Source organism: Tiliqua scincoides, chromosome 2, assembly GCF_035046505.1.
Source record: "Tiliqua scincoides isolate rTilSci1 chromosome 2, rTilSci1.hap2, whole genome shotgun sequence".
Taxonomy (NCBI): domain Eukaryota; kingdom Metazoa; phylum Chordata; class Lepidosauria; order Squamata; family Scincidae; genus Tiliqua; species Tiliqua scincoides.
In genome coordinates this window covers 65,444,495-65,455,114 of record NC_089822.1, presented here as the reverse complement: position 1 = coordinate 65,455,114, position 10,620 = coordinate 65,444,495, and the positions used below count along the sequence as shown (strand labels likewise).

Genomic DNA, 10,620 nt, shown 5'->3' with positions numbered 1-10,620 from the left:
TCAAGGTCTCGCCATTCAGGGAGCTGCCGGTGGTTTCGAACTGGCGACATTCTGATGTTATCTTCAGGCTAAGAAGGCTCTACCCTCTAGACCAAACCTCCTGCCCAACTTTGGCTTAGCGACCAAAGTTGCAGCTTGGACATCCCCCTCCAGTGAGTTGCATGAGTTAGAGATTTGCATTTTCAGTTATATAGAGAGCAGTAGCATAGCTAGGGGCGTGCAGGGGGTAGCAGGTGCACCGGGCTACAGGGTGGGTGGGGGCAACAACGTGGCTGAGGGGGCAACAACTTGCAGGCAACAGCACCTGTGCGCAACAATTGGGCTGCTGCTGGCAGCCCTGCCAGTACCAGGCACTCTGGAGGAAGAAGAGGCAACAGTCACGGAGAGGGGGGGTGAAACTGCATGTTGCCCCTCCCTGCAGCCGAGATGGAAGGTAGGTCACGGCAGGCATGAGGAGCTGGCCCTCTCCCCCTCCTGCAGCTGAGATGCTGGTGATGGGCACAGACCTCCTCGGAGTCTTCCTTTCATGCACCTGCCAGCCCTCATTCCCTCTGTGATTTCCTCCACCTGTCCTGCTCAACATGCTGCCCCCCAAGCCCTATTTGGCTTAAATGGCAAGAGAGGCACATGGGGAGCAGAGCAGAGCGTGTCAGTGCTTGTTTGTGTTTAGAGAGGGAGGAAGAAGTGTGTTGGTGGGGGGGGCTGTTGGATGCTGATCAGGACACTGGGGGTGTGTGTGAGAGAGAGAGATGGAGCCGCCGATAGGCAGGCATAGCCCCCAGAGACCCTTGTGGAGCCCAGCCTGGACTGAGGAGGGGGTTCCCCTTGTGCAGCGGGACCAGTTGCTCACCACTCCCCCGCCCTGCATAGCCTGCTCTCCTCTGCTTGTCACAGTCCTCTCTCTACTTGCCTGCCCCCTTACCCTTCTCTCTCCTCCTGGCAAGGCTGCAGCAGCCCAATTGTCTCAGCAATCTAAGCCAGTGGGGTTTGCTCCTGAGTAGATATGCAGGAGATTGGGCTCTGAGGCTGCAACCCTATCCACACTCTCCTGGGAGTAAGCCCCATTGACTAGACTGGGCTTGCTTCCAAGTAGACAGGCAGAGGATTGTTCTCCAAGGCTGCAATCCTCTCCCCACTTTCCTGGGAGTAAGCCTCATTGACTATAATGGGCTTGCTTCCAAGTAGACAGGCAGAAAATTGGGCTCCAAGGCTGCAATCCTCTTCCCACTTTCCTGGGAGTAAGCCCCATTGACTAGACTGGGCTTGCTTCCAAGTAGACATGCAGAGGATTGGACTCTGAGTTGGCTGACTGTGACAGGTTACCTGCGCATGTGCAGGAACCTGCAGAGGGTAGCAAGCAAGGCACAGCAACCTGGGAGGCAAGTTGCAGAAGGAGCACTGAGCAGCAGGTGGTTTGGCCTCATCATTTATTCACATAATTCCTGGATTCCACTTCCTCAAGGTCAGCTGCTGGTTCTTAGGGTGGTCTCCAGTCCCCTCCTGCACATCTCAAACTGTGTAAGGCTGCAATCCTACCTTACTTCGCTTACCAGGGAACACAGTGGGACTCACTTTTGAGTAGACATGAATAGATTGCGCTGGAAAAGTGCAATAAGTACTTTCAACAAGTGCTTGCTGTTTTAAAATATTAGCTAACATTTCTCACTCACTTTAACAAATAAAAAGACCCCATGGAATTAATTAAATTTGATGTCATTGCCGGGAGGGGGGCTACATAATTTTGTTTTGCACCGGGCAGCAACTTGGTTAGCTATGCCACTGATACAGAGGAGCCCTTGAAGTCACTGCTCTGGCTGTTAGACTAGTTACTGTACATGAGAAGAAGAAGCATGGGGGGGGGGCTCTCTTGGCAGGCAATTCCTGTAACGTTTGAAACCACACACTGTCACGCCCTTCCTTGAGGCAAGGTGAGGTGGTCACCTCAGGCAGTGAGCATGGGATTCTCTCTGCCATTCTGCCTGCCTGCCACCATCTCTCTTCTTTTTCAGAAGTAAAAGAGAGTGGTGAGCTAGAGCGTGTCTCCACCACTCCTTTTTCTAGAAGGAGAGAGTGCAAACAAGCTGCTGCAGCAGTGGGAGTAGTGGTGGGCAGTAGTGCTCCAATGGGGAAAGAAGGCATGCCCTAGCAGGGAGAGAGAGAGAGAGAAAAGAGAAGATATGCCCAGCAGCGGCAAAGACAGCAAAAGGAGAGAAGGTGCTGGCACGTCCCAGAAGTGAGAGGAAGTGCATCCCAAAGTTCCTGGGCTCCCTCTGCGATTGCTGGATCATTATCTTTAAGCAAATACATCTCCTTTTGAAAACAGCATTGCAATTAGTTGTTTTCAAGCTATGTCTTCCTGGGATTAAACACCGTTCAGATTTTAAATGGGCAAGACCGTACGGGCTAAGCAGATGAAAGTTGCTACAGTAACTTCTATGCCACCCGACCCCTCTGCAGAAGCCTACTATCATTGCTTTAAAAATCATGAATTCCTGCATTTGTGTGTGAAATAAAGGTACTATAATAAACATTTCTAGCCAGAGAGCAGGAAGAATGTAAAAGGATAGCTGAGCATTTTATACCAGATGCATGCATGGAAAAATGCTTCATGGAAAAATAGAATGTATATTCTCCGTTGAAGAGAAGCACATTGAAAGACTCACTTTCTAATAGTCAAAAGGCAGGTTTGAGCTTCCATGCAGACCGGTATTTCTAGATCTGAAATACAGTCCATCTTTGTCAATTTAATGTTGACTTTCTAATGAGTACAGGTCCAACCTTGTTATACACAGATTTTTTAATACACGGATTTGACTCAACACGAATGGCCACTGAAAATGAGAAGGAATGTGCTGATCCCTGGAGAAGGGGAAAAAATCAATCCCTTTAAAATCACAGTTTAAAAACCTGCTTTTCTTACTGTTGTAGAGACAGTCATGCAAGTGATCATTCCATTCTTCAGCTGAGCCATGCAAAGGTAGGGGGTCCTTTGCATTTCTATTTGCTGGCTGCCTCTCTACAGCAGTAAGAAAAACTGTTTTTAAACCACAGTTGTAAAGGGACGCACTTTTTATTTTTTTAAACTGCTTTTATTTAACGCATTTGGTGGGATCAGCAGGGAGTCCTAGAATCAAACCCGTGCAGATGCTGACACAAGACCTTATTCCATTAGGACCAATGGAGAGGCAAGAAACCTGATGTGGATCTTTAAATCCATTTTTTTCACTGTTTTTTAATCCACTGATTTTTTTTTTAATCCACTAAGGGCACAATCCTAACCAGGTCTGCTCAGAAGTAAGACCTATTTTGTTCAATGGGGCTTACTCTCAGGAAAGTGTGGTTAGGATTGCAGCCTAAGGGTTCTGGAACGGAACCCCAGCGGATAACAAGGAACAACCTGAAATATATCAAATATTTTTTATAATCTTTTTAAAAAATCAATCTTTGAAGCTTTTATATATTGCTGACAATATATATTTGCCACAGCTGAAAAGAACATGTGTAGATTTGTTGAATAGTTCATTGGCCAAATTTCAAAAATGTTTTTGGTACTGCATGTCATGTTCTTTCTTCTTTTTTTTCAAAGTGGCAAGCAGGGAGGAATCATCGTTCAGTGGTACAGCATGTGCTTTGCAAGAAGGAGGACCCAAGTTCAGTTCTCAACATCTCCAGTTAAGAGGAGGAGTTAATGGGAATGATCTCTATCTAAGATCCTGAACAGCAACCACTGGTCAGAGAAAGCATGGGCTGAATGGGCTAATGATTTTACTTGGCATGAGGCAACTTTCCTATCTAACATACAGCAGAGTAGGAATCTAAGGGCAGCTTTGCACACGGGGGGGGGGGGGGTTGGTTGGTATGTGCATTGCCCATCTACACAATGCCATGCTCAAGAGGTGATTTCTTGCTCACCCAAGCCTGTGGCTTCTGAGATAAGCCACCCCGAGTGCAGTGAAAGCTTAATGACTCCTTCCTCACAACAGGGCCAAGGAAAGGAGAAAAGGCAGATGGGAGGGAAAGTATTGTTCTCCTTTCTTTAAAAAGCCTTGAAATATGCTCAAAAATATTTTATGAGGTCACACTAAAAAAAGAATAATTGGAAGAAAAATTCTGCTTGTCTAAGCGAAGAGCACATTTGTAGCGGTAGGGTAAATGTTTTATCGATTGAGAAACTGGGAAACTCGAGTCATTACTCACCGTGGGCTAAAGAATAATTGCTAATGCTCTGGCGGAAAGATTAAAAACAGTTTCTGGAAGTATTTCTTACAATGATCAATGGTGTATCATCTTAGGCCATTGGATCTTCAATAACATTTTTCCCTTTTGGGATGCAATCAATTTTTATAATATGATTCATTTGCCAGTGGGCATGCTTTCCTCAGACGATGAAAAGGCACTTATGTGCCTTATATTGTTGAAAAGTAATCATATATTGCCAGGACCAAGGCTGAGATAGAAAAGATTCACCTGTATTCATCTCTATTTTTTTTAGTGGATTTGGGAAATAGTTGCAGGGATGGCTACTGGTGATTTTATTGTTTCCCATTTCATTCCTTCCCCACTTCCTTTAGTGCCCTGTAAATAAATGATAATCATGCGATAGAGATGTGCAAGGAGAGGTCAACAGTTCTTTGCTTAGGCCATTTGTTAACCTGTGAGTACATAGCCCTTCTGTCAAAAGCCAGGTTCTTATTTACACTTGGAATAAACTTTCAGTTCTTCTCCCTTCCCCTCGTGCAATACATGTCTAGAACATAGAGCTTTGAAGAGGAGGACTTTGTTTTCACAGTAGGTAAGGGTGGAGAATATTTGGAACTTGGAAAACATCCCAATCGGATTACTCACACGTACATAATTCAAGTTATAATTTGGCACATCAGTTTTTACTTGATAGACTCCTGTAACCTCCGGCATCCAAAATATTAAATTGCCTTTTTCTCACTGTGGGTGGGCAAAATGACGGTCAGTAGTACACAAGGCACTGATGGAGAGATACTTTGTTAGGAAAGCCTCTCTTTGGTACTGGAGTCCAAGGACCAAAGTAGCAGTGGTGCAAAAAAAAAGATGCAGCAATTGTGTTAGGAAGGCCATGCCAGGTGCAAGCTCTACCCCTCAGAATATATAACTGATGCAGGGGAGTACCACTCTTGATGTTCTCATCAAGTGGCAACAGCTCTTCAAGGATTGGCCCTCCGGAAGATCCTGATGACCTTGGAGCCCAGTGTCCTCAGATGACCAGCAGATGGCAACAGCTCAGTCAATTCACAGCTATTTCGTTGAGGAATAATGTACGTTGAGGAATAATATATGAGGGAGACCATCAATACTCCCTGTTCTTGCCATCAAATGTTCTTGTAAGGGGATGCTCTCTCCTTCCTAATCATGAACATGGTTAGGAAGCACATGGGCAGGGAAGGCAACATCATAACACCTGAGGCTCTGTGTGTAGGGGAAAGGTTAGCACATGGGTTGGGATGCCAATACTATCAGTGATGATGAACACAATGTCTCCCCTACAATTTTCTTTTTTTTTAATTAGCAGAGTACAAGCAAAGGAAAAGAAGGAAGGAAGGAAGGAAAAGCACAATGTATGAAGCAGCCTGCAAATGACCGCTTTCCATCTCCCAGTGTGGCAAGATCTGTGGCCTAGCGCATGAGAATAGACTTTTAGTCTTGATTTGTAATCTTAAATAATCCCATTGGGGGAAAACATCTATTAATGAATGAATCTCTCTTTTGATCATAAAACAGCATGGACACTTTGTTTCATAATTGGTGTTTTTCCTTGGCAAACGCTAATGTAAAACTCAGCAAGCACAGTTTAGGGGGAAAAGTTTACACCTCTGCCAGAACTGATAAAAGCAAAACACCACATTACATTTGGTATCTTCTGCTAAGGACTTACTCGATCTGGCTTTCCACTCAAGGATGCATTAGATGACAGCATCCCAAATGAATAGCTAAGCAGAGTATTGAACAGCCCATGTGTGCATCGCTTCATCAGAAAATCTTGATATATGCCACATGTTGCATTATTTGGGTCAAAGAAAGGTGTAAATTTAGTGGCTGTGCTTTGTTGAGCTTCTTTCTTATCTTGAAGCCTTAACAACATCACTGTGATTTAAAATCTGTCCTTGAAAATCTATGTGCCCTTTCCAATACCACTGAACCATCAAACAGTCCTGACCTAAGAAATGATCCATGCACAGTTATGAAAATATCCATGGCTTGTTAGATTTCTACTCTGAACACTGTTTAAGGTGCTCGGGCCACAAGAAATCCAAGGAGACTCACATTTTGTACAAAGCTTTTTCCAAACTGTTCAACAACGGAACCGACACATATAAATGGTGGTGTTGATGCTGAGGTAACATCTGTCCATTCCAATTCCTGGCCTCAAAGACTCTGCACCCATGACCATGCCTCATTTCATGTTTTTCCATTCATTTACATGTTGATCCATTTTATCCATAGAAAAGATTTTCCGTGCACTTATATTTTTCAATCAAAAACACAACCCAACATGCTACAGGTAAGGAGGCTCTGGATCCCTGAAAGATACTGTCAGACTCTAGATGGTAATATTATACAAATAAGTGGTTGACAAAAGAGGTTAAAAATTTTTAAGATAAATATTTCAGCGTCTGCCATCTTCAGTAAAATACCATTTTGATTTAAATGCAAGCCAGGGGATGATGGTTTGAAGAGCACAGATGGTGGTGAAGTTCTCAGCAGAGTGGATAAAAGAGACATGAACACACCAGTCCTCAAGATCGAGGCTATCTGGTATCAGCACCTCTCGTTTACGTATTCCAGAATTTGTTCTTTCCTCCAGTATCTCAGGATCTGATGGTTCCACAATCGGAAATACCTCTAAATCAGAGAATTAAAACAGAATTAAAACGTTTTGCAACAGACTGAGCAAATTCATTGTTATTGCAGACTTGTGATTTTGAAAGTGCCCAAAGGTCTGTTGTCATTTGACCGACATACTGAATATGGTATGAGCTTCCGGGGAGCTTGCATTCAACAACAAAGATATTTTACAGGGATAGTCCTGCAGGCAATGTTCTATTTGCTAAAAAATGTTTTGCAAGTTGTTGTGTTTTCAAAGGTGATCATTTCCTGAAAGTACGTGCAAATGAGTTCACAGTAATTGAATTCCAGGATTGATGGTGAGTGGTTTTCTTTCAGTTCTCACTACTTATTTATATAGAATAGGAGACTAGTGGAAAGCAATGGTGGGAGGCTGCTGATGACTTTGGCAAGATGTGGTGAGTTGGCTACCAGGAAATAGTAGTCCTTAATTGACACACGATAATTAGGAGGTGCTGGATGGAAGTCAATCACAAAATTGATGCGGTGTTCTTTCTTAACATTCTCCTTTTGTTTGTGAACAGACTCATGAAAATATGAATTCCGTATGGATGTTGTGTTCAATCATATGAAGAAGTTACCCCTTCTGTAGAATGTACTTTTTACATTTTTTGTTATTGTTGTGATGATGATGATGCTTTTTAAAAACATGATTGCATCATCAGCATCTGTTACCCTGCACATGCCCAATCTCATCTGATCTCGGAAGCTACGCAGGGTCAGGCCTGGTTAGTACTTGGATGGGAGACCCCCTGGGAATACCAGGTGCTGTAGGCTTATACCATAGTCTTTCGAGACTGAAGGTTGCCAATCATTTTAAACACGTCTGGGGTGGTGGGGAAGGAACTTCAGTTAAAGGTGAGTTTCGGTAGGTTACAATCTTGTGATTCTCTATGATCAGGAAAACCTCAGAATGCCAAATGCAAGGGAGGGTACCAGGACGCAGGTCTCTTGTTGTCTTGTGTGTTTCCTGAGGCATCTGGTGGGCCACTGTGAGATACAGGAAGATGGACTAGATGGACCTATGGCCTGATCCAGCGGGCCTCTTCTTATCTTCTTGTGTTCTTAAAACATCAAGAAAAGGAATTTTTGAATTCTCCATAGTACTGTGTATATGTGAATTTGACATACTTGTTTAAATTGAGCCAAACATTCTTTGCCACTGGTCCAAATTGACGAAGACGTCATCAGTATAACACCATCATACATGTGATCTGTATTTGGCCTTTTGAGAATTGTTTGTTCATAAGTTTGGCATATGATGCTGGTCCTTATATTTGTAGGGTTTGAGTGGTTAAAAGTGACGTTGTTGCAAGTAAAGACCAATGTGGCAAGCATAACTTATACAGGTGATTCATTGGAAATTCTGCTGTTTCAATTATAAACTCATTAGTTGCCAGCCCAGTTCAATCCTTGCTATGCTATAGCATGCAGCTGTGCCTTGGCAGTGCATGCTGCATTCTACTGTGGTGGGGAGGGGTGATCAGGGGGCTGTGAGAGGTAAGGAAAATAGTCCTGGCCATAGTCAGGACTGATAGTCAGAGACACTGATAGACTCCTGATAGACTATGGGCGCAATTCTAACCCAGCACTTCTTTGCAGCACTGACATAAGGGCAATGCAGCTCTGAGGTCAGGGAACAAACATTCCCTTACTTTGAGGAGGGCTCCGTGAGTGACACCCAACTGCAGAATGCAGCACATGTCCCATTGGCCCCACTATGCCAGTGCTGGAAGGCACTGACATAAGGGGTTAGGATTGCGCCCTATGAGTCTCTGCAGACTAACACCTGCTATTTGCAAGTTGACAGTTTGTCCTTTTATCACAAAAGGCACATGACTGGGTGTATTATTTTTGTTGTTGCTGTTACCTAATATTATTATTCCTAATATTATTATTCCAAAAAATATTTATGTATCTTTTCCAACAAAAATGTTTAAAAGTGGTTTACATAGCAAAAGAAAAGGATCAAGGTTTAGTGTCTGAATTCCATTATTATGTCAAGTGTAGTCATCACGTGTTACAACTCATGTTATTATCAAATTGATACTGTTTATTCAAGGCCTCCATTTTCAGTAGAGAATTCTTAGTGTCTTTAATGGATGATGGGATATTTTGAGTCAGATAAACTAATAATAACTCTATGCTATTAATATTTGCTGTTATTTCTTTTTGCCATCCACAAAGCTAGTGGTGTTTTTCACTGTTAAAAAGAAAAGACACTGCCCCACCACTGTGGGTAAGCAGGTAAGACATAAGATTGCAAAGGCTGATGCCTATCCTTGCCCAGGGCGGTTGTGCTCCCAACCAACCTGGGGAGGCTTGCATTATATCCACCCTCAGTTGGATGAAAGGGTACTGGCAGGCTTTTGCCATCTCTCAAATGCTGTATCAGGGCCAGATTCAGACCCATGCACACCGGCTTATTGCCAGCGCATACTGTCACAAACATGCCGTAAGGCACATTTGCAAGCCCTTACCACAGGCCCAGCACCAGAGCTAGCCAGCTCCGGTGCTGGGCCCGTGTTCCACTGCCTGGCGGTCACCCGAACCACCAAGTGATAGAAAGGTAAGTGGGGGCTTGGGGGGAGATGGGGGAGGCATTCTGTGGTGGGGGAGGTAGGGAAAGGGCAGGGAGAGAACAGGGAGAAGCGTGGCAGGAGAGAGTGTAGGGTCGAACAGATGGAGCTCAGCTCCATTGGATCCTGAGCCCCATGTGGGGCCGGGTGGCCCAACATGGGACTCATCAATTCTGCGCCAGTTCAAGTGCTGTACAGAATTGAGTAGCCCCATTGAGGGGCTACTTCCCTTACTCAAGGGAAGGGGACGAAAGTCCCCTTCTTCTGAGGAGGCAGAGGCAGATGGCCGGAGTTCGTGGGATACCGCACCAGCAGTTTTGGCACCGAAGCAGCCCCACGCCCTAGGCAGCTCAGGATTGGGCTGCCCATTAACTAATACCGTTTGGCCTTCACTGAGTGGTCACAACTTTTTATTGCCACTTAGATCAAGTCCTGGGCCCCTGCAAAACCTATGCCATGACCTTCATTAATGACATCAACCATTTTCTCCATCTGCAGATCATCTTTATGGCATTAGGAAAAGCAAGATTACAGGCCAAACCTTGAAAGAATGCCCTGGGAGTCCAAGAATTACAATACCTAGATTACCTGATTGGTCATAGAACCCTCTCGCTTGCCCCACATAAGGTCCACATCATTACATCCTTCTCACCACAACCAAAAAGCAATCACTAAGCTTCCTCACAATGGCCAAGTACTACAGTCAATTCCTAATTTGCCACCCAAGCCAGACCTTTGATAGACCTGTTACAGCGGTCTCAAACTCTTAAGCTGCATTGGGACATCTGATGCAATCAGGCCTTTGATAGCCTCAATATGACCCACATCAAGCAATCAGCATTAAGTAGCCCAGACATAGACCTATCTTTCATCATCTAGGCTAGCAGTTCCAAAAAACTTTTGGCACTGTGACCCACCTTGTCCACACTGGCAGGTCGAGATGTGCTGCATTGTTTCATGATGCTCCAGAGACCTCTTCCAGGCCAGCAACCCACCAGGGATCACAACCCACTGGTGGGTTGCAATTCATACTTTGGAAAGCCCTGATCTAGGCTGATGCTTTTGCTATGGGCTCAGGGCCATCATCAAGCAAGGACTGGGGCCCATTGATGACCTACCATAACCTTCCTCCAATATTATCTGGTCAACAATTCCTTTACATTGG

At 44.5% G+C, this 10,620-nt stretch overlaps 1 pseudogene; it reads left to right on the top strand.

The window, feature by feature from the left end:
• The first annotated feature begins 7,533 nt into the window (after positions 1 to 7,533).
• On the top strand, positions 7,534 to 7,653 carry LOC136642725 (5S ribosomal RNA; annotated as a pseudogene).
• The last annotated feature ends 2,967 nt before the right edge of the window (positions 7,654 to 10,620 follow it).